The following is a 26,284-nucleotide window of genomic DNA, read 5'->3' as shown; positions in this document are numbered from 1 at the left end:
AAGTTCTATAAAATTACTTACCAACTCTCAAAGCTCAAAGCTGCTTTTGCTTTCCTTGCTGCAGCAATTTTGGTATCCTAAATAAAATGCTGTAAATGGAGACTCAACTCTGATTTGGCTTTCAATAAGTTCTACCCCTAAACCTTAAAGCAGCTGAGATCATATGTGCTGGTTTGAATCTATTATGTACCCCAGAAAAGCCTACTTTTTTTCAATCCAATCTTGTGGAGGCAGACATATTGTTGGTGGGAACTTTCAATTAAGTTGCTCCCATGGAGATGTGACTCAGCCCATTCAACGTGGGTCTTAATCCCTTCGCTGGAATCCTCTATGAGAGGATATAAGGCAGATAAATTTTAGAGAGAGCTCAGAGAAGCGAAGAGAGTCAGAAGTCCAGAGACATTTTGGAAAAAGCCACTGAAAGCAGAATCCAGGAGAAGGAGGACCAGCAGACATCACCATGTGCTTCCCATGTCACAGAGGATCCCCGGATGCCATCTGCCTTTCCTCAGCGAAGGTATGTACCTCTTATGCCTTAATTTGGACATTTTCATGGACTTAGAACTGTAAATTTGCAACCTACTAAATTCCCATTGTAAAAGCCAACCCATTTCTGATATATTGCATTCCGGCAGCTTTAGCAAACCAAAACATCATAGTAGAAAGGGAGTAAGGGATAAGCAAAAAGCTACACCCCCTTTGGGTTAGAGTACTTTAGCCACTGCAATGCCGCAAAGCCTTGAACCAACTTTGGGAGCTAATTAATGCTTTCTCCTCCCACTTGGAGGAAAGAACAATGGAACAAAAGGATTTCTATTGGTTTTGGCCTACCAAAGCTCACCTTTGAAAATTCCTGTTTTTTCCTCTCAAATAGAAAAAAGAGCAGCACAGATGTCTAATGTTCTTGGTCTATGGAAAACCCAACTTCGGGAATTTCTGGACCCTTTCTACCCTTGAAGAGCAAAATCTAAAAACTCCATTTGGTTGCTACCTCCCAGTTGTCTAGGTCCCAGTTCTCTAGGTCCCAGTTCTTAGCAAATGAATGTCTTTCCAATCCATACAATCTGCCTGCTACTAGTTCCCACTGAATTTCCTCAAATCCTCTTAATCAGCCTGTGGGCTCTCCTCTTTTTCAACAACCATATTTCAAACAGAAACCCATTTGCACCATCAAAACTGATAAGTTTTTAATATCTAAATCTATTCATTTTTAACCTAGAAGGAGACATGAAGTTTCTGGAGCAGGAATCAGGGTTATTACTATTACTTACAGCAATAACCAGGCCAGTTTCCCATGCCTAGTACTCCACAGGCGATTCAATGAGAGTCAGATGTTTGGGATTTCACAGACAGGAGCTGTACCACAGGAGAAGAACTATGAAATTATGAATCAGGAGATTTATACAGGAACAATTTGCTGCTCTCCTCTCCCTCCCCTCTTGAGAGATGGAGTGAAGCCTTTGCTCCCTGGTGTTTTACAGTCCTTTGGAATGCAAGTTAAATTCTCTCAGAAAGAAAGAGGGGAAATTTTCTACCCCGGAGTAGAAGCATTTGGCTCCAGAGAACACAAGTTTTATTACCCTTTGAATGAGAACAGATGGTTCCAGGTTTCTCCAACACCCTCTAACTTCCAAGACTTGTTATTTAACTCAGGTGCCAGTAACATTTGCTAAGAAAGCTCTAACCATGCAGAAACATATAAATATTCACTTCCTGACACAGATCAGTGGTTGCCTGTAGCTGAGGGTTAGAACAAGGAATAACTGCAAATAGGCAGGAGGAAACAATCTGAGGTAAGGGAAGGGTTCTAAAACTGAATTGTGGTGATGCACAACTGTATAAATGCACTAAAAATCACTGAACTGTACACTTACAATGGACAAACTATATGATATGTTAATTACTCCCCAGTAAAGCTGTTAGTTACAAGCCATAGATTGGGAGATTATTTGTAATAAATATGGCTTGAAAAAAGACTCATTTCCAGAATATATGAAGAACTCCTACAAATCAATAAGAAAAGCAATAGAAAGGATCCTCACAAAAGATGATACCCAAATAGCCAATGAATATATGAAAATGTACTCAAATGTCCAATAAGTAAGTGGAAATGTTCTCAAAATCTTTAGGCATGAGGAAAGTGTAAATTAAAATCATAATGCTGTACTACTGCATGGCCATCAGAAAGGCTAAAAGAAAAAAGAAAATACCAGGTGCTGGTGAGTATATGAAACAACTGGACATCTTCATACAGTGTTGGTGAGAGTGTAAATTGGTACAACCTCTTTGGAAAACTTTTTGGTTGTATCCATGAAAACCAAATTATATATATCCCTATGATCTAGAAATTTCAGTCTTAGGTATATACCCAAGAGAAGCCCCCTTGAATCCCTATCTATGTCTCTTACCTTTTCAGTGACTATCTTTATGTTTTTCTGCCTTGCTTCACTCCACTCCCATTACTATTTCCTCTGCCCATTTGTCTACTTCCTACTCCTCTTTGGCTCTTTTATCTTTCTCATTTTTATTTTTCCTTCCCCCTCTTTCAGTAACTGTAAACTGTTTAATAGCTCTAAAAACTAAATTTGCTTGTTGAAATTCATCATTAACTAATGTCAGTTCTGTGCACCTGTCGTAAAAAAAAATCTTCAAGCCATCTCTCTCATCTTAGAATGCATTTTTCCAAATAGCCATTTATGATCTAACCTAATATAAAAATGGAAAGGACTATTGATCAAAAAGTAGCATTTTTACCTATAAAGATAATGACTGTATTTCAACAACAGGCAACTTTATTAAGTACAACTAGAAACAATCATGTATGTTTTTGTATATGTATTCATGTTTAATTATAATCACATTTGCTTAAATTATGGTTCCCAGAATTTATTAATGCTGTTCACAGAAATTAAATAAGAAAATGTGCTTAGAGCTCAAAAATTAGTCTTGTTATATTACTACTGGAAAAAAAGCAAACATGACAGGATGCTAATTAATTTTAAATGAAAGCTATATTATTACCCTGCACAATAAAACAATAAATAAGCCCTGCTTTGGGTACTGTGAATTACTAATATTTGGAAATGTTACTTTCTGTTTGTCTGAATTGCTCCTATTTCCTTATATGTAAGTAAAATTGATGTAAAATTGACTGTAAATACTTGAGAAAAAATGTGAATCACCATTTTCTATTAAACTGCATTAGGTCTTTCAAGTGAGAAGTAGTTTATTAAATGATATTATACTACATTTAAAGTGTCAATGTATGTCTTAGTTTACCTGAGCTGCTATGACAAATAACATACAATGGTTCATTTAACAACAGGAATTTAATGGCTCATGGTTTGGGAAGTTAGAATTTCAAAATCAAGGCACTGGCAAGCCTTGCTTTCTGCCAGGGTCTTGTACTCATTTCTGGCTTCTCTGACTCACTGCAACAGAATTTCCTCTCTTTATAATGCCTCTAGTCAAACAGATTAAGACTCAAACTGGCTACACCTTATCATCTTCAAAAAGTCCTATTTACAAATGTGTTCACACCTATAGGATTGGATTAAGATTTAAACATGTCTTTTGTGGGGGACATGATTCAATCCCCAATAATGCAACAGCCAAATTACTTAATTTATACTCTGTTATGGGACAATTGTATAGAATATATTTTGAATTATTCTAAATTGTCTTATGTTTACTGATACATTTGAAGAAACAATAACTGTTTTATAAGTTCTCTAATCCCAACTCTAAATCTCACCTAGCCATTCCTATTTAAAACAAAGTTGTAATTTCAATAAGCTTCAGATTATTAATCCATTATATTCCTCCTTTTCCCTCAAACACCTGTTATACATTTGATCATTTTTTCCTACTGTGAATTACTCTGTATCTTTGACAATTCTTAAATAAATCTTGGTTTTATCGTTATGAAAATGTTCTAATTTCCAAATAGCTTATTATTAAAACTAATTTACTTCATGATATCTTTGCCCTTTAAACCCTCTTTCTCTTCTGACATTTATCTTCACAGTTCTTTTGAAGGTGGCCATCCATGAAGCTGAGGCATTTCATTAGCTGATTTGGATGCTGTGCATGCATGTGATATACTGACAAATAAATCCTCGAAAATTTTCCCTGCAGTTCCCTTGTCTTTTCTCTTATGCTGTTTGCATGCTAATATAAATTTCTAAAATCTGACTTCTGAAGTCTGTTATCTCAATTTTATGGAGTGAAAGAACATAAAGATATAGATTTAAACCATAGTCTAAAATCTCTTTCTCTCAGAAAATATACTACTAATAACATTATTATTATTACGTAATATTTCTTTTGAGAACCTTGAAGTATCCTTTAAGGTATGAGTGTACTATAGCTTTTATAAATAATGATTAATAGAGTCAAATTTTCCATACAAAGGCCATTCAACCATTCATTTCTAGCCTCATCTTGATGATGTATTGTCTTTGAAATTCTTCATAGTCGGAAATTAAATCAGTATTGCCAAATGAACTTCATATAATTGTGTGTGAAAAGAGAGCAAATGCCTGTTATATAAAAATATCAATAACTTCATTTGTTTTACTTCCTTTCTCTGGATCAGAGAACCAAGCTTGCTATGTGAAGAGAAGAAAAATAGGTGGCTAGAGGCTTCTTCACATTGCTGGTATATTTCCTTTACAGAGAAGAAAAACACAAAAGTTTTATTGGTTAGGTCAGTTGTTTTGTTCAAAATGAGAAATAAGGGAACTTTGTAGGAAAGTTGTATGCTCTTAGACCAGACATTATTTGTACAGGGCTTAGTGTCCTACAAAATGAGAGGGTTGGACTAAATCAAAGCAAGACAGCAAAGGGCCAAATTGATTTTTCACCACACCATAATATTTAAAATAGATGTCACTGATCCCCTTGAAGTTGAAGCATCCCTCTTGAGTCTCACCTGGGTCACACCTCATTCTTTGGCTGCAAAAAATAAAAAATTAAAAGCCAAAAGTCAATTAAATGATGACTTCAACCTCTTCTCACCTCTCAATGTGTCACTCTTATTTTCCAGGCTGAAGAGACTCACAGCTGTACATATATGTTTCTAATACTATAAAGTGATGTATGCATAATTACAAATAATAATAGTATATTATTTTGTTGTTGTTATAGCTAATAATAGAGGTATAATACTATCATTGTTATATGGTTAATAATATAAGTACAGCTATTAACAGTGACATTTAAACTTATATCATTGTTCAACACATTATAAGAGGCTTTAGCTTAATTAAAATCATTACGGCAGTGAATAAATTAAAGTGTTTTTAAAACTGCCATAGAAACCTAAAACTTGAAGGCAAACCTAGAACTAACAGATTGAAATTACTGAAAGACAAATTTCAGCTCAATATAAGCAAAAAGTGTCTAGAAATTAGTGCAACTTTCGATGGAATTGGACAGCCTGGAAAAACAATTGTGTTTCTCTCACTGAAAGAAATCTGACTGAGGTAAAACCACTGTATGCATGGGACATGTCTGCTCTCCGAGTCCTGGTAAGAGCCAGGAGAGACATCCCCCGTGCAGATTAGCTTAGGTCCTAAGCCTCCTTACATAGGCAAACAGAAAATGAGCTTTCACAGTTTCCCAGTCCAAAGTTCCTTTCCAGCAGTGATTCTAACTAATATATAACATGATTGAGAAACAAGGTTTGAATGTCTAGTGTTTATATGGGATTTCTTTAAGTAGGCCTGATTAATGTAATCAGTACCCATGTGGTTGAAGTCAGTCTCCAGCTCCACTGCCCTTCCCAGATGGTTGGGCTGACAGGACAAGGCTTAGAGCCCCAACCCCAAAAATCACGTGGTTGGTCCTTCTTAGGTGGTCAGCCCTGCACCCTAAGACTACCTATGAGACTGACCCTACCCTAAGTGATCTCATCACCATAAACTCTCAATTGTGGTCCTGGGCCCACCATGAATAACAAAAGACACTCCTATTATTGGAAATTCCAAAGATTTAGAGGTTATCCCCCTGGAACTGGGGACAAAGAACAGCAAAGTTCTTCATTATGCTACACATAATATGTCAGATATTCCTGAAATTCTCCTTGTTTTTGATAGCATCAAGATGTTTCGAGCACATTTTTATTTTTCCTACCTTTAGACATGGAGCCAGGTATCTTTCAAGGAGCCTTGGTACCTTTTGGGGATAGAGTATGAAAAGCCATAAATGTTAATGTTAGGTCATACATTGGACAATTCCATCTGACCATAGCAGGCAGGAAGAGTGACACCAGAGGACTGAGGAAGTAACTGCTTGAATCATTTTAAAGTATGTTAAACTTTGGAATAGAAAATAATGTTTATGAATATTATAAGAATGTATAATATTTTTGCTTTATTAAAATTATGGAAATGTTAAGGTGACAATAATTTATAGAGGTAAAATTTTATAACAGGAATGTTTGTTAGCATTTTGAAACACATTATGCGTCTACAAAGGTGTTCTGTAAAAGAACGGTGTCATGGCCCAAGATGTCTTTTGTAGCCAAAGGACTAAAGAAAGCACTGGACACATTCTGAGACATGAGCTTTTATTTGGGGGCTTACCTATAGGGTGAGGAGTTGGTCACATTGCCCTGAATTTAGGAGCTTCTCTGGATGGTTTCAGGAGCTGCTCTGAATGGCGGTGAGTTCAAAGCTCAATGTGGAATAGTCCACCATTTGGGGGCACTGAACAACCTGGCTATAAGGCTCGACATTTCCAATGGGTATGAGAGCATAAGGTGGAAATGGGGGCCTTGCAAAGTAGGGAGGGATTGATTGTAATCAACAGGGAGGAGGGGAGGATTATAGATTATCTTGTAGATAACAGTATCTCAGGGAGTCTCAGGGGAGGAGGTATTTCAGGTATAGATTACATTTAGCACCTGAGGCCTGATTTTACAGGGATAATAGATCAAACATTAACTGTCCTAGGTCAAGCAAACCACTGTGTGCAGTATTTAAGAAACTTGGGGGAGGCCCTGGGCCCGGAGCTCCCACAAATGGGCAATCAGCTAACAACCCTGCTTGCCCATAAAGAGTTCTGCTTGTTTCCTATTATTTATTCAAACCTGAAGAATGCAACTTGAGCACTTTAAATGGAGTTAGTTGCTTTCTATGAATGTTAGAATGTTTTGAATAGATGGATTAGGAAAGGAGTCAGAGTCAATGTCTTTCTTATGCATTTTAATCAATGAATTACTTTAGAAAAAATAAACAAAATTAGTAAATGAGGGACTCAAGTTCTCAAGTGACAATCTGAAATTTGTGGCTGTAATTCATATCCCACAACAAGGGGAAATAAATCTTGTGCTTTTATCACCCCTAATGGTTAAATCTAAACTTACATCAAATACCTGACCAAATGGTGAAAGAGCAAAGAAATTTCGTGTGTTTGCTTCTGAATAACATTTAAGGTAACAGTCATTTTCAAGATGAATCTCTGGGAATGTACCTTGAATATGTATTTCCTCCATAAAATAAAATTTTTAAAAATTATTTCTCTTTTCAGAGTGTGGCTTTGCAGATTTCTAAATACTGTTGCCCTTTATTTTAACTTCATCTGGAAACTCCAGAGATGAACAAATTATTGTCAGGGGTGAACCAATTATTGTCAAACTTCATCCACATGGTGGCCATTCATATGATCCAGATGTTTGTGATAAACTCTCTCCAGAGAGCTTGATAAGGTTGCATCAGAAAACAGTTGATTCATAAAACTTAGCTGTGTAACCAAGAGCTATTGTTTCTCCTAATTACATCAATTACAGGTTTGCCAAATTCATTCATAGGGAAAAAGAAACACTTTTAAAAACATGAAATTAGGACCTCACAGCTTTATTGAGCTGTTCACAAATCAGCAGCATCCCACCCAAGAAACTGAGAGGGGCTTCTCCAAGCTGTAGAAAGGGCAGGGTTTATCAGTTGGTTGTGTCCATCTTTAGGCAATTGTGAATAATCTTACTACGAACAGCAGTATGCAAATGTCTACTTCCTTGCTTTCAGTTCTTCTGAGTATATACCTAGTAGTGGGATTGCTGGATCATATGGTAATTCTATACTTAGCTTCCTGAGGAGCTGCCAAACTGTCTTCCACAGTGGCTGCACCATTTTCCATTCCCACCAGCAGTGAAATAATGTTCGTATTTTTCCATATCCTATCCAACACTTGCAGTTTTCTGGTTTTCTTTTTTTTTTTTTTTTCACATTGGCTGTTCTAGTACTGCTGGATTTGGTTTCCAAGTTCTCAGCCATGCTGCAGGAAATAATTCAAGGGCACGGCACAGCCTAGAGTAAGCAGGTAGAAAATTTACTAGGTATGCAGTGAAAGGAACCTGCGGGCACTCTCACAAGAAAAGAAAGGTCAGAGGTGAGAGGCCCCAACAATATGGGGCCATTTGCTTCTATAGATTAGCTTTCCTTACTCCCTCTTCCCCTTCCTTGTTTGGGCCTCTTTCTCCTACCCTCCCTTCTATCCAGGGTGCTGCCTGGTGGTAGATAATGCTTTTGGGTGGGTGGGTTGGTGCTGGATATTTCCCACAAGTGGGTAGCCCTAAGCAGGTTGTCTGTCCTGGACAGGCCCTCCTGACCTTGATTAATCATCCTTGCTCAAGGGCTCCTTCACATGTCTTCTCTCCCCTCTCTCTCTGTTTTAGCCTGCCTCACTGGTAGGTGTGAAATTGTATCCCATTGTGGTTTTGCAAACATTAGTTTTTAATACACTGCAGGGAATTCAATGATGTTAGTTACATGATAACATTTATGCAAAGGACAATTTATGCCTTTGATGACATTATGTCACTGTAGCAGGATGTTATAAAGTATCAGTGGAATTTTTTTTTTTTTTTATTTTCTCAGAGTTAATGTCCAGAATCCCCACACAGGCTAATATCGAGAAATGTCAAATTCTAAAATAGAGAATCTACCAGCTGTGGGTCAACCTCTTTCAAGAGGGGTGTGCTGAGAGGAACTATTTTAACGCTATTGGAACCATACATCTTCCCAACACTCCACTATCCCACTTGATAGAAATATATAGAAAGAAGGAGGGCTAGAAATCATCTTTGAAAGGACTAAGATAAGCTTTCATTCTTTCTATTCTTTCCATGTGTGAGGGAGAACATTCACTATATTATCCCTTTTTCTACAAGATTGAGGATTCCAGACCACTACTCCTTCCACTATGCATAAATGCTGACCATCCCTTGTGTGAAATTATTTAAGCCACTGAACCTGCAGGGGGCCTGATGCCCTAGACTTAAAGCTGCTGAAGGAGAAGAGAAGGGCAAGAGAGAGAAGTGATGAGAAGACTGCTGCAAGGAAAGATAGCCTATATTCTCACTGTGTGATGTGCAAGGAAACATGGATCTCCCACAACAATCTTGGATGTTGCTTTGGTTAGGAGTTAAGCTATTTTGCTAGTGCTCCCCAAGAGAATGGAAAAAGAACTCCCAACCACAAGAGATGGTGGAGGGACCTTTCCAAGGCAGTAATAAAGGATACTAAGTAAGTGGGTGAGCCCCAGGGGACTCTAAGGGGCAAGATTGGTTAAAGGCATCTGACAGAACCAACATATATCTCGCTATTAAAAACCAGCATTTGCATACTGTGGTCGATCGAATTATTTCTCATCTTAATTTGCATCCCTCTGTGTTTGAACTCATAGTAATTAGTACCTTTTGAAGCTGTTATTTTTTGTTAAGATGTGGTAAACTGAACCAGGGTGGGCCTTAATCTGGATTACTGGAAACTTTATAAAGAGAAGGTCATAGGGCGAAGCAGAAAGTCAGTGGAAGCCAGAAGATCAGATACATAAAAGAGAAGATATCACCATGTAATGGATGGCAGAAATAAAAGCCAAAGAACCCCAAGGGTTTCTGGCAGCCAGCAGCAGAATGCTAGATTCCAGAAGAAAGCAAGGCTTGACAATATCTTGATTTTGGACTTCTTTTAGCCGTAAAACTGTGAGCTAATAAATTCCCATTGTTTAAACCAACCCATTGTGTGGTATTTGGCATAGCATCCTAGCAAACTGAGACTGATGCCTGCCATAGAAAAGCAGCTGCAACTAATAGGAAAAAAAGAGCAATCCACTCCCATGATGGATTGATTAAGTAATGGAAAAGCAGTTTCAATTAACAAAGTGTAAACACAGTCACTTCACCATGAGCAGTTATATATAGAAACAATTTTTTTTTTCTTTACATTTCCCAACACCAGAGATCTAATCCCCTCACTCCATGTTCTGGTTTGTTAAAGCTGCAGGAATGCAAAATACCAGAAATGGATTGGCCTTTACAAAGGGGTTTATTAGGTTACAAATTTATAGTTCTAAGGCCATAAAAGTGTCCATACTAAGGCATCAACAAGAGGATACCTTCACTGAAGAAAGGCCAATGGCATCGGAATCTCTCCGTCAGCTGGGAAGGCACACGGCTAGCATCTACTGGTCCTTTGCTCCTGGGATGCGATGCTTTCTCCAAAATGTCTCTGGGTTTCTGTCTTAGCTTCTTTCTCTCCATTTCTGTGCATCCTTTCTCTCAGGGCATTTCTTTTTTAGCGTTTGGGGGTCCCTCTCTTAGCTTCTCCAGGATAAACTCTGGGCTTCATCTCCAAACGTCTGGAACTGTGTTGGCTCTGAGCTCTCTCTCTCTCTCTCAGCCCTGAGCTCTCTTAAGGATCCAGCAAACTAATTAAGACCCACCTTGAATGGGTGGGGGTCACACCCCCATGGAAATAATCTCATCAAAAGTCCCACCCACAATTGGGTGGGTCACATTTCCATGGAAACAACCTAATCAAAAGATCCCACTCAGAATAAGTCTGCCCCAGAAGATTAGATTTAAAAACATGGCTTATCTGGGGTATATAATAGATTCAAACTGGCACACCCTGTAAGTACAAATTCCCGGGCAAAGGAAGAGAGCTTAAATTGGTTATGAAACTTAACTCTGAGAATAGATAAGACTACATATTTGTAACTTGCATTATTTTTCCTATTTGAAGTGCCTAGTCATCTCTTGTTTTTTAAAGAAAGTTCTGCTTAATCTGTAGCTCTATGGTAACAATTAAATTCTCTCAGTATTTAGAACATAGTATTCCACCATTTCTTGGTTTCAGTGGCTGCTAAGGTCAGTTGTTAACTTAATTGTGCTTCCTTTGTGATTAATCTGCCTTTATTCTCTGATGCTTTACATATTTTATTTCCTCTTTTTCCTAATTCCACTATTTTTCCAATTTCTGCTGAATTGGAAAAATAGAGTTCCCTCTACTCTCTCTCCTCCTACAAGTGGATTAGTATTAACATCACGCAATAGTGGATTGATACCTTATTATTAACTATAGTACATAATTTACATTAGAGCTCACTTTTTATGTTGTACAGTTTTATGGGTTTTGGCAAATGCATCATGTTACATATCCATCATTACAGTCACATAGAGTATAGTTTCACTGCCCTAAAAACCCCCTGTGCTCCAACTCCAGCTCCCTCCTTGTGAGTCCCTGGCAACCACTTATCTTTTCACTGTCTGTATCGTATTGCTTTATTTACAATGTCAAATAGTTGGAATCATACAGTATGTAGCCTTTTCAAACTGGCTTATTTCACTTAGCAATATGTATTTAAGATTCCTCCATGTCTTTTCACAGTTTGATAGGTCATTTTGCTTTATCACTGAATAATGTGCAATTGTATGACTATACCAGTTTGTTTATCCATTCACCTACTGAAAGACATCTAGGATGCTTCCAATTTTGGGCAATTATTAATAAAGCTGCTAAAAGCATTCAGATGCAGTTTTTTTGTGGATATCAGTTTTCAACTCTTGGGTAAATATATAGAAGTGCCATTGCTAGATCATATGGTAAGCTTATGTTTAACTTTGTAAGAACTTGTCTTCCAAAATATCTGTTCCATTTTGCATTCACTCCATTAATGAATGAGAGTAACTATTGCCCCATACCCTTACCAGCATTTTGGTGTTTATCTACTAGGTATGTAGTGGTATCGCAATGCTGTTTTAATTTGCAATTACATAATGACATATGATGTTGAGCATCTTTTCATAGGCTTATTTGCCATCTGTATATCTTCTTTGTGAGGTATTCAGATCTCTCACCTACTTTCTATTTTTTCTACTTCTGATGGTACCTGTAATTTCTCACCCACTTTTTAATTAGGTTGTTTGTTTTCTTATTGTTTATTTTTAAAAAATTCTTCATATATTTTGGATACAAGTGCTTTATTAGAAATGTTTTGCAAATATTTTCTCCCACTCTGTGGTTTGTCCATTCATTCTCTTAACAGAGTTGAAGTTCTTGATTTTAAAGAAGTCCAACTTACCAAATTTTTCATTCACAGATCACGCTTTTGGTGTTGTATCTAGAAAATCATTGCCAAACCCAGGGTCACCTAAATTTTCTCTTTCTGTTATCTTCTAGTTTTATAGTTTTTCATTTTTGTATTTGTTTTTTAATTTTATATTCTGCCCCACCCAAAACCAAGGCTAGAAGGGCAAGTAATCTCACCATCTTTCTCTGCAGGGAAATTTCCCTCCAATTTGAGTCACTAAGGGTATTGTTTTGAGATTATCTCTGATCCCGCTATATGGAACTCAGGCCTATACTTTGCCTGCAGCCTCTGTGGGATCGTGGGACCTTAAAATCCGGCCTCCAGGCTACCAACAACTGGGACATGCTTTCTAGGCAATGTAATAGATTTTTACATTTAATCCATTATTTCAGGCATTAGATGCTGGGAGGGGTTTCTCTGCTCAGCTAGTCAATCACCCAGTTTGCTAAGATTTGCATGCTTAATGTCTCTTTGCTTGTTGAAAGTTATTCTCAGTAAATTATATTAAAAATCAAGAAAAAATCTTCAAATAGTATCTAATAAAATTTCAGTCTTGAACTTTCTAGGGTTTTCAAACAAATGTGTACATTTTGAACTACTGCCATATGAATGTAAGTTACTTAAATTTTTGACAAAATGTTTTATAGTTTTTATTTTCTTTAGTTAGTGAATTTTAAAAGTTTTCTCTGGTTTCATAAGTTGCAATTTGAAGTCTAATTTTAAAATGTGAGAACATCTGTCTTCTCTTTTCAGTATTGAAACTATTTTTATGAGTAATATAAATATTTCTTAAGTACAAACATTTTCTGGTTCACTAACCTTCCGAGAATATAAAAGCCATTGACCCTATCTTCTGAATATCCAATATTCTCTAAATGGGCAGTAAGAAAACATTTTTTAAATCAATGAAAAGACTCAGCATGCATTAGACAAAAATATAAATTATATGCAGGAAATAAAAATTTAATGGCAGAGGATATTACCTACAATTTAAATGTCATTAATTTTTATTTCACTTTGCTATTATTTTCAAAGATCTGATAATACAAAAGAACTCAAAAAAATTTGGTAATGCAATTCCATTATCATAAAAGAGCATTGAAATGTAGACAACTATTCTTGATTGTTCAACAGAGTAGTTTGGGGCTAATTTATTTTTTCATTTATAATTTTAATTAAACTAAATGGAAGTTCATCTGAGCATGTTTTATGGAACCAGGTAATGTTGGGAATTCAAACAACTATAAATTAATTGATCATCATTTCCATTTTCTTATGAATCAAGCCAGTTTTGAGAGCTAACTAAAAAGCAGGAAGCTTGGGGAAGGTCTGCTTAACAAAAAGGATATGAGCAAACATGCTTTGTATGTAATAACCACTCCAAAGTCATTTGCCAATTAAGTTATCTGTGTTTTGAGAATTAAAGAATTCTGGTCAATTTATATCAAGATTAGCAGACAGAGGAAAGAGGAAGGGAGAGTTCTGAATAAACAAATTTCCCTTTAAAGAGAATGGTTCACTCTCAAGAGCAACAAAGACACAGTTTAAAACAAGATATTTTTCAACTGTCAGATTAGCAAAGAAAACAGTGTGATAACATTCAGGGTTAGACAAGAGGAAGTGAAATAAAGATTTTCATGCACTATTAGTTTAAGTATAAATCGCTACCAGCCACAGGAGGACCCATTATATCATCAAAAACTTTTGAAAAATGAATACTTATTTTTAGCCAACTAACTAAACTTCCAGAAATTTTTCCTTTAAAAAAAGTGTGCAAAGGTGTAGTTACAAGACTGTTTATCACAATTTTGTTTATAATGTGGAAACGTTTAACAGGAGTGAGGCCCTTTACTAAAAACATGAGCTAAGAAATTTGCATAGCTTTCTTCCTGAAGGAAGAACAGACTGCCAGCTGACAAGATATGGTGAGCTACCTCCAACCAAAACCTTTCCTTAGTAGACTCCTACCACTAGCTTGCTGCTCCGTGGTTGAGGTTTCTGCCTTTACTAGCCTCAACACTGACTTAAAATTTATTATTAATATCTTGAATGATGTTTACACCTAATTTTTATTTTAATTTCATTATTTTATTTTTATACTTTAGGTTTTCTACCTCTCTCATATTGTCCTTTATCCTAAATACTTATTCCATCCTTTTTTATCATAAATTTAACCTTATTTGTATATTCTTAAAACTACTTTTAGTCTTAATAAACTCATTCTTAACTTTTTAGCTTTTAGATCTAGCTTCTTACTTTGCATCTTTTTTTTTTTTTCAAGTTTAAAAAAGTTTAACTACATGGATTTTCCATCTTTTAAAGTCAATATTTTGTTTTGGAGATAAATTCTCATACCTTAAAGTTATATTCTGCTTTATTTTTTAGAGTACAACTATTTAAATTTCCATTTTCCACTTATTATTTTATTGCAATTCTTTTTTTTGTTCTGCTCAATGGCCTGACTCCCTGGTTCATAATCAAGGGTTGAATTTTGGCCCTGGCCACATACGACTCCTGGGTCCATCTGTAGGTTGACTCTCTGTTCCTTCTCTGTCCTTGTTTAGTTCAGCTTTCACAAGGGATATCAAGTCTTCCTGCCAGCTCCATTGAAACTTAACTGGCAAAGAGCTTCAAATGTAACTGGAAACACTTATTGCAATCTAGTTCTTAACAAAGACACATTTGAAAGAAACATTGATTGAGGATTGCCTGAGAGACGTGCAATCCTTCCATACTCTGTCTACACAAATCCTTGGGTTAAGTCAGCTCATCAGAAAGTTTGTACCTAAATACATATTGTTTGGTCCTGTCTAGACTGATTGTACAAAATTGGGCTTTGGTGTTCTTTCATTGGTCTATTTTGGAGAATTTTATATTAATAAATTTACTGTAGATAAGTTGCTAGGAACATAATTTGTTACATTAGTTTCCCCTAATGCTTTTGGTTTTTGCTTTTGGTTTTATATGGTTATTTTTGCAGTCAATTTTATTCTTATTAACAATCTGAATTATGAAACTCATTTTATTGATCTCTTTGTTCATTGGCTGCTAGAAAACACAGGCAAAATTATGGCCCATACCCAACAAGCACACAGTATCTCTTGGCAAGCATTTCATTTTATTTTTCTCATTTCAATATTCCCTTTGCAATGATTTTACTAGTTACATATTTTTATTCCAACTTCAAGAATTTTGAAGTAAGAATACTCTGAAAGAGAGAGAAACAAAGAAAAGGTCAGCATTACCAACCCCATTTATACATAGGAAAACCAGGACACTGTGATAAACCTGTGATAGTCCATCAGTAGCAGAACTGAAATTGGAACATCCATCTTTGAGTTATGAAATGATTTAAAATTCAAGAATCCAGAGTGTGTTGCTATGTTATAATTGCCAGATTTCCATCAACACTGGGGATCAACCACCAGTCATAAATAATCAAATTACATGTGTTGTTTTCTCTATCTTATTTTGAGTAATAATAAACTTCCAGAAATATATCAGCCCAGTCAAACCCAGTGAATATAAGTAACTGAAAGTGTTAGCTCCTACCTCTTTGCCATATGTTCAGGAAAAACTTAAATGAGTTCAACTTGATGTTTTCTGAAGATACTGCCAGCTTTACTGGGTGGTAGACAAAGTACACAGGTTTAGCCAAAGATATGTAAATGAAGTAACATAAAGATCCATTTTGCCATGAAGATCCATTTTTGCCATTTGAAATGTTTCAATGACACTTGTAAAATATTTCAGGTCATGGCTGAAACGATTCTGGCAGACCCCACTTTCCAAGCTACAGAAAAGTTTGATACTCAATCTCTGCCCCATAGAACTTTATATTTGTTTTGGAGCTCAATACTGTATTGGTATGCCCCAGACATTCTTCTTTCTTTTTGTTTTGTTTTGTTTTCTAATTTAAAAAGTAACTATTCTGAGGAGGAACCTAAGATGGCGACTAGGTGAGACAGAGAAAAAAACACCTCCGTGGAAAACACTAGATAAAAAAACAGAAAGGACCCAGAACACCACTTCCAAAGTAGCACCAGCCGGACAAGTTCTGCTAAAGCCACAGGGAACGTGCATTTGGTGAAACCAGGAGTCTGCATTCTGAAATGAGTGAGTGAGTAGGCTGATCCATCGGCCACGCTGCAGTGGGGGGAGATGCTGGGCTGGCGTTTTTTTTTTCTTAAAAAAAAACAGAGAAGCCCAGGAACACCTGCAGATAAGACAGGAGCAGTCTGGACTAACGCCTCGATGTCTGGGGTGGAGGATACCCCTTCCCACACCCACTGCAGATTGTCTCGGGTCCAGGGAAACAAAGGGAAGAAAACCAGCCTCGCGGCCATCACCCCAGCAGGTGGGGCTGCTCCTGCCCAGGGCCAAGCACGCAGCACAGAACTGAGACAAGAAACCCAGCCTGACAGGGAGTCTTTCCCGCAGCACCGCTCACACGACACAATATCGACCGTAGACAGTGGCCTTGAATACACCCACGGCTGATTGTCCCGGAGCTGGGAGAGCAGAGCTGTGCAGAAACGGGGAAGTTAACGCATCCCATTCAACCATCTTTGAAGTGGGCTGGGAACGCCCCTACACAGCCCGGTGGCCCAGTCTTCCCTGGAGGCTGGCGCTCACTTGGGACGTGGCATGGCCCTCCCCCTCTCAACAGAGGTCCTGGAAAAGCACAGCAGGGAGGGGGGAACCACTCGGAAATCCCAGGGAACCTATGCCAATACCAAGGACTTTTGTGTCAGTGGCAGAGAACAGCCTTAAATCTCTGGGAACACCTGGGAAGTTTGATTGTTAAACCTGTCCTTCCTCCCTAACCACTCAGGCACACACCCCTCATTGAGGGCAGACAGCACCAACAACACACCCAAATTAAGTGCACCAATTGGACCCCGAAAGAATCAGATCCCCAAATAACACAAAGTTGGGGAGAACTGACTTGAGGGGAATAAGTGACTCATGGACGCCATCTGCTGGTTAGTTAGAAAAAGTGTATGTCACCAAACTGCAATTCTAACAAATTAAAGATCAAGTAAAGCAAATGCCACAAGGCCAAAAACAACAGAAAATCTTAAAGCATATGATAAAACCAGACAACATGGAGAACCCGAACCCAAACACTCAAATCAAAAGATCTGAAGACACACAGTTCCTGGCAGAATTAATCAAAGAACTACCGACAGGCAAAGAAAGCATGGCACGGGATATACAAGACTTGAAGAAGAGCATGGCACAGAATATGAAAGACATAAAAAAGACCCTAGAAGAGCATAAAGAAGATATTGCAAGAGTAAATAAAAAAATAGGAGATCTAATGGAAATTAAAGAAACTGTAGGCCAAATTAAAAAGTCTCTGGATACTCATAATACAAGATTAGAGGAAGTTGAACAACAACTCAACCTCCTTGAGGAGCACAGAACAGAAAATGAAAGAACAAAAGAAAGAATGGGGAAAAAGTTGAAAAAATCAAAATGGATCTCAGGGATATGATAGATAAAATAAAACGTCCAAATTTAAGACTCATTGGTGTCCCAGAAGGGGAAGAGAAGGGTAAAGTTCTAGAAAGAGTATTCAAAGAAATTGTTGGGGAAACTTCCCAAACCTGCTACACAAAATAAATACACAAAGCATAAATGCCCAGCAAACTCCAAATAGAATAAATTCAAACAAACCCACTCCAAGACATATTGTGATCAGACTGTCAAATACTGAAGAGAAGGAGCAAGTTCTGAAAGCAGCAAGAGAAAAGCAATTCACCACATACAAAGGAAATAACATGAGACTAAGTAATGACTACTCAGTGGCCACCATGGATGTGAGAAGACAGTGGCATGACATATTTAAAATTCTGAGAGAGGAAAATTTCCAACCAAGAATACTTCATCCAGCAAAACTCTCCTTCAAATTTGAGGGAGAGCTTAAATTTTTCACAAACAAATGCTGAGAGAGTTTGCTAATAAAAGACCTGCCCTACTTCAGATACTAAAGCGAGCCCTACTGACAGAGAAACAAAGAAATGAAAGAGAGTTATAGAGATTTTTAACAGACATATATAGAATATTACATCCCAGGTCACTGGGACACACGTTCTTCACTAGTGATCATGGATCTTTCTCCAGAATGGACTGTATGCAGGGACATAAAAACAAGCCTCAATAAAATAAAAAATATAAAAATGAATTTGTTCAAAGAACATTCTCTGCCCACAATGGAATACAAATAGAAGTCAATAACCATCAGAGACTTGGAGAATTCACAAAACCTGAAAGATAAAAATGAGGGGGAGATGAAAACATTCCCGGACAATCAAAAGCTGAGGAACTTCATCACCAGTAGATCAGTCCTAAGCAGGCTGAAAGGAAGGGACACTAAACAATTGACTGAAACCACATGAAGAAATAAAGATTTCCATTAAAGATCACATGGTAGATATAAAGACCAATACTACTGTATGGTTGATTTATAACTCCACTATTTACTTCCTACAGTATCTAAAATACATAAACTGTAATGATAAATTGGTAGTTTTGGACTCAATGTAAAATATGTAATTCTTGACAAGAACTACATAAAGATGGGGGAATGGAGGAGGATAGGAACACAGTTTATATGTCCTATTGAAGTTAAGTTGGTTTCAAAGAAAAACAAGATTGTTATAGATTTAAGAGGTTAAATTTAAGCCCCATGGTAAACACAAAGGAAGTATCAAAGAATATGACCAAAGAGATGAAAAGTAGAGTAGGGGTTCCAAGAAGTGGGGGAAGGGGCAATGGGGAGTTAAGAAATGAGAGAAGGGGTTTTGGTTTGGGGTGAAGGGAAACTTCTAGAAATGGTTGGTCGGAAGGTTGATAGCATTGCAACATTCTAAATGTGATTAATCCCACTAAGGGAATGCTAGGGAGGGGTGGAATAGGAAGATTTAGGCTATATATATCTTTCCAAAATTGAAAAAAAAAAAAAATAAGACAGTCTAAATAGACGACAATTAAATGCCAAGGATGATCCTGGACGGGATCTGAGGCCGGAGGAGAGGAGGCTCAAAGGGACACAGCTGGGACACAAGGGAAAAAAAAAAGGAAATATAGAATGTAAGCTTTATATCAATGTTGAATTTCTTGAACTTCTTAGCTGCGTTTAATGAGATTGCATAAAATAATGTTCTTGTCCATGGGAAAGGTATATGTGAATTATATTGCCTGTTCAAAGATATGTGCAGCTTGCTCCCATATGTTCATAAGATAGAGCAATAGATGATGGGTGTTAGGGACGGAGGGAGGGAAAGAAAGAGTGGTGTGACAGGATCTTAAAGGTGATGGATCAGGGTACTGGGGGAATGGGGTCAGGGTATGATGAAATTCTATGTAGGGCGTTTGTACTGTTTTTACAACTGTTCCTGTAAGATTGAACTTATTTCAAAATAAAATTTATTATTAATAAAAAAAGTAACTATTCTTACTGTAGAAAATTGGAAAAAAACAGAGAAGTATAGGGGAAAAAGTGCAAATCAAATCTTTGATATTAAAAGAAAGAATTATAGCTACCATTTATTAAACAAATTTGGTGCGAGCACAGATCTTGCCATTTCACATGCATTTTCTCTAATCCAGCAACTCTTCAAAGTAGCTACATTGTTTAGTTCTTAGTGAGGTTAAGTGATTGGGCCACTAAATGTAAAAGTTGTAAATGGTAATCTTTTCTTTCCTTGTTATGGTTTTACCAGTGGTATTATATTCCATGTTATTGATGCACAAAATGTGTTACAGACATTCCCTTATAATTGGATATTTAAGTTGCATATATTTTTTCCTATTAAATCATACAGAGATAAATGTATATAAATTAATGTAAATTTGACTTTATCTTTAATTCTTTCCTTAGGCTGTATATTAATGTATTTACTGAATAAAAAGTATATTTTTTTCCCTCAGAGGAGGGGAGCCCCACGAGCTGCAGTGCCGCTCACCTGCCCTGTGCCTGCAGCAGCCCAAACCTGGCCAGGGCAGGGAGGAGAGTGGGGAGCAGGGATCCCGAGCTTCATTCGCAGGGGAGTCGGCCTCTGGAGGACATCGAGGAAAGACCCGCGGAGACCAAGGCCAACGTGGACAGCTAGGTGCCCCCATAGGTGGACCTGCTTACCAGTTGGTTTAGGAAACTGCCTTCCTTCCCCTCTCCCTCACTCATTTTCCCCCCAACGTAGAGCTCGGCCAGAATGGCAAGGAGAAATCACTACCCAACCCGAGCCACTCTCTTAAAATCAAGGTGAAGAGCATACCTCTGATTGGGAAGCTTCAGGCCAATTTAGTCTTGGATCCAGCGGCCCTGCTGCCAGAGGTGGGGAACAGGGGGTGGTGAGGGGAGGCTTCACCCAAGAGTACTGGACTCAAGGCCTTGGTGTGCTGGTTTGAATGTATTGTGTCCCCCAAATGCCATTATCTTTGTGGTCTTGTGTGGGGCAGACCCTTGGGTGCTGGTTGGATTTGCTTGGAGTGTGCCCCACCCAGCTGTCGGTGATAATTTTGATGAGATGTTCCCATGGAGGCATGGCCCCACCCATTCGGGGTGGGCCTTGATCGGTGGAGCTATATAAATGAGCTGACTCAAAGAGGAAAGAGAGTGCAGCTGGGAGTGATGTTTTGAAGAGGAGCAAGCTTGCTAGAAAGGAACGTCCTGGGAGAAAGCCGTTTTGAGGCTGGAGCTTTGGAGCAGACGCTGGCTGCCTTCCCAGCTAACGGAGGTTTTCCGGACGCCATTGGCCATCCTCCGGTGAAGGTACCCGATTGCTGAGGTGTTACCTTGGATGCTTTGTGGCCTTAAGACTGTAACTGTGTAGCGAAATAAACCCCCGTTTTACAAAAGCCTATCCATCTCTGGTGTTTTGCATTCTGCAGCATTAGCAAACTAAAACACTTGGTGTCTCCATTTCACAGCCCACACTCTACTCCCAGCAGCTCTGGTCTGTGGTCTGGGTCCCCCAAGCCAGAGGAGAGCCAGAGAAGGTACCCTTCCACCAGCTTCCTGGAGACATCATCTGCCCTGTTTCAATAAGGTACAAAGGCAGGGCTCAGTCAAATGACACCGTCCCTCCAAAAGAGTAGAAGATCTCATTCAGACCATAGGGACGTTGGAGATTTCAGGGCAATGAAGTCATCTCAAGAGAACATTGCCAAGGAAGATAACTGGTAATGAGGTGTTCACATACAAGAGCAAGACCCCAGGATACCTTCCATCCAGTGATAGGGTGAAAAGAAGAAAGCAGGAGAAACCTGGGGTCTGACGAAAAGCATCCTGTGAGGAGGACATCTAGCAGGACAGAGAAGTATGAGGAGAGGGGCAGGACCACAGAGGAAGCCAAGCAATGTGAGAAGGCTGTATGAGGAAGATCACCAGAGCCCAGCTCTGGAGGAGACCATGGAACCACCCAAACTTCCAGCACCAAGACTGACAATGGGTATGGGAGCCCCATGGAGATAAAAATGGCTGGAGAGGAGACAGAGATGGAAAAATCTACAGAGGTAAAGGAGAATAAAATGGGAAATGAAGAAGATAAGCCTGGACAAAAGGGCCAAGACAGAAGGTAGAGGAGAACAGTGTGGGGAAGGAGACCCCCACAACCCCCCTGGAGACGGCAATACCCTCAGCAAGAGAAAGACAAGGAAAAGGAAGTGGAGGGGGACAGAGTTCTCCAGTCAGGGGCAACCCTGGGACTGATCATGCCCAATTGGCCACCACCACTGAGGATCTGACTGGTCTAACAGTCCCCAAGGCAGAGGATGACACCCCTGTCCAGAACAGTAGAATGTGAAGAGCTTGTTGTCCCCCTGACAAAGCTGCTGGAGACATCTCTTGGGAAGGAGCAGCAACAATGGCAGAAGCAGCAAATGAAGTCTCACAGAAGGAGAATATGCTGAGGATCCTGAGTCAGCCTGAAGACAGGGTATGTTGTCTCCTGGCCTCCACACTGAATGCCTCCTGGCAGGTGGAGTTAACTCTGAGGCAGCAAACTTTTATCAGTTTGAATTGGGGTTTGGGTTTCACTTGATGGACTTGGTTGAAAAAAAAAAAATCTTATTTACAACAATTTACTGTGGTGACAACTCCCCAGAGACACTGGTCACTCTGCGGGCACCCCCCCCCCACAAACACAGCAGGTATTATCCACACCCACCTATCCCCAAAGCCACCCTTTGAACTGAATTTTGTGGTAACTTACTAGATTTTGCTTGTATAGCCTTTCTGCTCTTCTGAAACTCTTATGGTTCCCATATGTAAGCAAAGACTAATTTTGGAACAGCCAGAAACAAAAGAAAATAGTATTGCTGTACATGTAAATACTTATAAATTTAAAAAAAACTATATGAATTTTTCAAATTCTTTTGGGTTAATACTAATCTGATTCTTAGAAATGTTATTTCCGTTTAGTGTTTGACTTGCAGTGCACAAGAGAGTCTATCTAATTCCATCTTCAGCACAGTGGGGTATTTCTGCATTTTTGAAATTAAGACAACTTATTTTAACTTGCATCTCTTATGATTAGTAAGGTTGAGATTTTTAAAATGTTTATATGTTTGTATATTTTCTTGTATAAATTGTCTGCATCATTGCCAGGTTTTCTGTTGGAAAATAATTTTTCTCATTGATCTTTAAAAATCTTCACATAATAAGCATGTAACTCCTTGTAATTTATTATATTTGTCCATTTGCGTTTTGATGTTTTTCCATTACATAAAATTTGAAAATTTTTACTAGAGAAATATCAATTTTTTTCATTTCTATTTTTCCCATAGCATATATCCTTAGACATTCATCCATCATCCTAAGATGTAAAATATACAGTTAAAATTTCTTCTAGTATATTATTTTTTAATCTCTATTTTTTTTATTAACCTGGTACATGATGCCATGAGAAGGTTTAAAGTAAACCTTACCCTCAGACAAAACCCCATTTCTTGAAGAATACATACATATGTATCTGTAAATTCTAATATATACACACACATCCACGTACATTTATGCTATGGTGTGATTAATTTTTCTATCAATTTTTAAGCTAACAAATGGTTTGTATCTAGTATTACAGTATATTTGAAAAATCTGTTAGGACAAGTTTCCAGCTCAATTTTTTCTCTCTTTAAGAAGAAAAGAGGTTTAGCTCCTCTCATTCTACATAAACATTCAAATCTTTATTTCAAATTCTCTAAAAAAGCCTATTGTTATTTTTACTTAAAATTGCAATAAATCTATAAATTATTTTGGGAAGAACTAACATCTTTAAACTATTCTCAGGACAATTTTCTGTTTCTACACATCAGAATTTTTCCTATTTTTTTCAGTGAAGTTTTATAATTCACTTAATGTGGATCATGAAACTTCTTGTTAGGATTGTCCCTTGATGCATTTTGCTGTCATTTGGAATGAAATAGTTTCCTGTCATTTTACCTGCTAGGTAGTTTTTATTATATTGGAAAGCTATTGATTTTCCTATTTTTCCACATACCTGACCATTTTATTGAATTATTTTGTTCATCCTGAAGATTTTCAAATTATTTTCTTGGATATTTTTCAAATAATATTGCTAGCAAATAAGCATTTTGTCTAATTTATTGGGAAAATACCTTATTTTTTTATATTTAGTATCTTTTAACATTGGCTTTACTTCCATAACAATGGCAGGTATCTTTATTCATTCAACTACTATTATATGAGTGTCTGGTATTTTTCTGGCTAGATCATTTTTTCACTTTCAGAACCCCATACTTGGTTAAAGTGTTTGCTCCTTTTATTATAATTATATGGTTTGCATACTTTTCATTAGAAAGATTTCTTTCCTTCCTTCCTTTCTTCTTTCCTTCCTTCCTACCTTTCCTTTCCTTTCCTTTATAACCCCAGCACAGATCTTCAAACATATTAGATATTCACCAAAGTATGAATGAAGGAATCAATAATGCAATTTATAGTCAGAGACATGTCTATGGAGAATGAGCTAAGGGGGATGATGTGTTCATTTAGTGCAAACTTTACCAACCTCCAACTGAAGAGCTGTGATTTTGGAAAGCAAAAATATTATCAGCAGTACAGCTGAAGTGAAGGGATTGTTATGCCAGGGAATGATCTGTGTGGTGAAAAGCAGCAGGAAGCATGGAGGATTTGCCAAGAATTCTTATTTTTAGATTGCTTATATGCAGGATGTTTGTGCTTCTCTTATCACCCAGGAGATTCTAAGTAACAAGCCTCTGAACAACCTCTCTTTGATATGCTTAGTAATAGATTAATTGTGGGAATGCAAGTAGCTACTCAGCTGAAACAAGGATTTCCTTACTGACTCATATGCAAAGGTAAAACTGGATAATGGTAGGGTTAATTTTTATCAAAAACAATGGGCAGAAAAATATAATTTTCTTGCCCTACATGTCAAATTAAATCTGGAATCAATAAGGGAATGGTACACCAATCATTTGAAATCTTAATCCCAAAATATAGTTTACAAATTGTTAATTGTACAGCAATTCACTGTCTTTAATATATCTAGTTTTCAATGTGTATACAAAGTCTTTAACAACACTCGCTGTCAATTTGTATATAAAGTGATTGGAGAGAAAAAAATGTATTCTCTTTTCTCAGACCACTTGTTTTCAAATTAAGTGTGTGTGTGTATTTGAATTGGGAAGAGACGGATTAAACGAACAGGGCTCCAAAGATTCTATTAGAACTACTACTTGGGTATTGCTAAAGATTTTCATTTTCTATGAGTAACAAATCTTGGATGTGGGCTTGTTACCAGAGCTCATTCTATTCAAGCTCTAAACAAGATTATATTGGAGGTCTTTTTTGAAGTGCTCTGGAAGGTTGGCAGTGGTGGGCCAACAGGAAAACACTATTTTCTAAAAACAGAGCAGTTTACCCATGAAATTGTAGAATTCTGAGTAAGTGTACTCTGGGTAACACAAGCTCTCAGATTCAACATTTCTTTTTATCTCAATTACCTGTATTTAAAATTAAAGAGCTTCAAACAGAAAAGACCCAGACATTCCTCTTCAGCTGGTTAAATTAGTGGATAAATATTGTGTAATTGCCTAAGTACTCCTTGGATACTCAAAAAATAATGAGATGATAAAAATCAAACTTGTTGGATATTTTGTGTTATTCTTTAAGATAGAATATTTATATGTATCTTCTGTGAATTTGTGAAGAAAGATTCTGGAGTATCCATGACTTGCAAATTGTCTCATGAGCATAAAATCTTTCTTGTTGTTGTCATTAATTATAGATAATTAACATAGTCACTTTACTGTGCTATCATTCATTAACTTCCAAAAATTATGATGAGGGAAATTCTACACTAAATAATAAGAGAAATATGACAAAATGTACTTATCTCTTAGGTGCAGGGTTTTAAATTAGTTGGATATGGTAGTATTGTGTTGGAATTTTTGGGCTTGGGGGAGGTAAAGAGGGAAATAAATGAATAATTCTCTAATGTAAAATTATCCTCCAGAGGGAGCCTATATAGCCAAAAAGAATAAATAATAACTATGATTGACAAAGAAACTAAATTACATTTTTCCCTAGGCTTTGGTATTCAGAGGAAAAGAACATTTCCTGGATGATACCACCCGCTTGCAAAGAAACAAAATGTCTTTAAAAAAAATCAGATATCATTTCTGAACAGTGGCTCTGTGGCTATATTTGTGTTTTGAATCATGCCTTTCAACATAACAAGTTATAAATAATATATGAAACCTTTGCTTCACCCATTGGTAGCCAAATGCATATATAATGTATGTTTCATTTTTCACTTTATACATAGATCATTTTTCACTTTATACAGTATCATTTTTCACTTTAAATGAAAAGTGAAAAATCATTTTTCACTTTAAATGAAAAGTGAAAAATCATTTTTCA

The 26,284-nt window shown here is 37.3% G+C and overlaps 1 pseudogene; it reads left to right on the top strand.

The window, feature by feature from the left end:
• Positions 1 to 491: 491 nt before the first annotated feature.
• On the top strand, positions 492 to 21,963 carry LOC119530409 (annotated as a pseudogene).
• The last annotated feature ends 4,321 nt before the right edge of the window (positions 21,964 to 26,284 follow it).

The sequence above is a fragment of the Choloepus didactylus genome, chromosome 3 (genome assembly GCF_015220235.1).
Source record: "Choloepus didactylus isolate mChoDid1 chromosome 3, mChoDid1.pri, whole genome shotgun sequence".
Classification (NCBI taxonomy): domain Eukaryota; kingdom Metazoa; phylum Chordata; class Mammalia; order Pilosa; family Megalonychidae; genus Choloepus; species Choloepus didactylus.
This window is presented reverse-complemented; position numbering and strand designations above follow the sequence as displayed.